Genomic DNA, 2,852 nt, shown 5'->3' on the forward strand with positions numbered 1-2,852 from the left:
GTCGGCTCCATCCCAAAAAAATGATAGGATATTGTAGGGCATCGTAGCATCGATGAGTTTCAGCAATTCTTACCAGCTCAGCGTTTCACTTATGAAGAATAATATCTCGAGGTAAAAACTGATCACCGACCATAACGATTGCCACTTCGTCGATAATTGGAGCATGGTAGCAACGCACATGTTGGCCAGGAGGCGTTTTGTCAGCGGAAATAACAATTTTATGCGTATCAGTAGGCATCAAATCGATAGCTGTTTTGAACAGACGCACTAATTATTATTTTCGTGGGAAAGATGTTGCAATTGGGAAACGATAGTCATTTCAATGTCGGGAGAAATTTCGCAACGTGCATTCAATTCAGAATTTCTATTACTGATGAAGTACAGTTGTAAAAATTTATGATTCTCGCCTGAGAATGGTAGAAGGGACCCTGCTCTATGATAAATTTGCCCTTTTACTTTGAAAGTAGGCATAAATTGATCTGAATTTTCGATTTGGGTACCAAACGACGTCATTTGGAAACATGAATTATATTTTCTGATCTGTGATAAAAAAAACGCTTAGATTCTGACGTAGTTCCAGTAAGTAAAGTCTTCAATGGCTCTGGTGGTGCAGCCAGTAGAGGAAGTTTAACTTTTCCTGAGACGCAACAAATTCCCATTGTTTCACCATAAATTTCAAGGCCTTGCAACAGGGAAAAATTTTAGACATAGTCCCGATTTGAACACATCTACTCAAGCTATAATCATCGACTGGGCTGTACCTGAATCCCAGGCGAAAATTTTCAGGTTGCTCTTGTGATTCCTCGGCACGCTTTCTTATGGTGATTTCTCTTTGAGACGGCAGCCTAATTTCACGCTGTTATTGTGATTCCTCGGCACGCTTTCTTTTGGTGATTTCTCTTTGAGACGCAAGCCTGTTTTCTCACTGTTGTTGTGGGTCCTCGGCACGCTTTCTTTTCATACTTTCTCTTTTAGCCGCAAGCCAGTTTTCATGCTGTTCTTGTGATTCCTCAGCACGCTTTCTTTTCTTACTTTCTCTATCAGCCGCAAGTCTTTTGGCATAGACTCTTTGAGCAGCTTCCTCGGCTTTTGCCATTGTAGGTTCTTCAGTCATTTTACAATGAAAAACTTCTCTTTGAACGATCTTCTTAAATACTTATAATGAAGTCATATACTAAGCCTCGTCATAACAAACATGACGACAACTAACTTCATGACGACATACAGCTCAATCCTTATAATGACGTCAGTCGACAGACACACAAACAAACAACTTATTTTTATATGCTAGCTGTTGGGGGTGGCGCTCCACGCCACCCCAACAGCCCCCGCGTGCGTAAGTCGTTACGCGCCATATTAGTTACGCACCATTGTAGTTGTGTCCCTGTGTCCCACCTGTGAATATTGACAGATATATATATGTTTTTAACTACGTAAAACTTACGAATATACAACACTCTTCGCTGTCCCATTGTCTATGTGTCCCCTGCGTCATTTATATATCCCCCTGTGCCCCCCGGCGTCCCCGTTGTAGTTGTGTCCCAGTCTCCCGGTCGTCATTTATATTCCCTATGTCCCAGTCGTCATTTGTGTCAAGGTGTCCCAGTCTATAATTTCTCTTTGAGTGTCCCGGTCTTCATTTATAATCCCTGTGTCCCGGTGTCCCGGTCGTCATTTGTGTCCCGGTCTGTAATTTCTCTTCGAACATTCCCTCTGTCCCGGTCGTCATTTATATATCCCCCCTCTGCCCCCGGTGTCCCCGTTGTAGTTGTGTCCCTGTGTCCCGATCGTCATTTATATTTTCTGTGTCCCGGTCGCTATTTATTTCCCGGTGTCTCAGTCTGTAATTTCTCTTTGAGTGTCCCGGTCGTCATTTATATTCCCTGTGTCCCGGTCGTCATTTGTGTTCCGGTGTCCCGGTCTGTAATTTCATCAGTTGACAAACATGACGTCAGTCAACAAACAGCTTCATGACGACATACAGCTCAATCCTTATAATGACGACAGTCGACAAACATGACATCAGTCGAAACACAAACATGACGTCAGTAGACAGACAAACAAACAACTTATTTTTATATATATATACCATTGTAGTTGTGTCCCAGTGTCCCGGTCGTCATTTTATATTCCCAGTGTCCCGGTCGTCATTTACATTCCCAGTATCCCGGTCGTCATTTGTGTCCCAGTGTCCCAGCCTGTAATTTCTCTTTGAGCGTCCCGGTCGTCATTTATATTCCCTGCGTCCCGGTCGTCATTTGTGTCCCGGTATGTAATTTATACATCCCCATGTGCCCCCGGCGTCTCCGTTATAGTTGTGTCTCTGTTTCCCGGTCGTCATTTATATTCCCAGTATCCCGGTCGTCATTTGTGTCCCAGTGTCCCAGTCTGTAATTCTTGGGATTTGAACATCCCAAATCCCAGTCTGGGATTTGAACATCCCGGTCGTCATTTATATTACCTGTGTCCCGGTCGTCATTTGTGTCCCGGTCTGTAATTTATCTTTTAGTGTCACGGTCGTCATTTATATGTCCCGGTCGTTATTTGTGTCCCAGTGTCCCAGTCTGTAATTTCTCTTTGAGTGTCCCGGTCGTCATTTATATTCCCTGTGTCCCAGTTTTTAGTTTTCTTTTTCTCCTTTATTTTTCAGTTTTTTTCCTTTTTTCTTTTTTTTTCTTTTTCAGTTTTTAGTTTTTTTAGTTTTTTTATTAGTTTTTAGTTGTTTTTTTCTTTTTAGTTTTTTTTTGTAGTTTTACCTTTTTTAGTTTTCTTCTTCTTTTGTATTAATGCTAAAGCCAAGCTTCGAACCTGGAACCTCTCGGACCTAGAACCTGGAACATAACGCTTTACCA

Source organism: Artemia franciscana, unplaced genomic scaffold, assembly GCF_032884065.1.
Source record: "Artemia franciscana unplaced genomic scaffold, ASM3288406v1 PGA_scaffold_1186, whole genome shotgun sequence".
NCBI lineage: Eukaryota > Metazoa > Arthropoda > Branchiopoda > Anostraca > Artemiidae > Artemia > Artemia franciscana.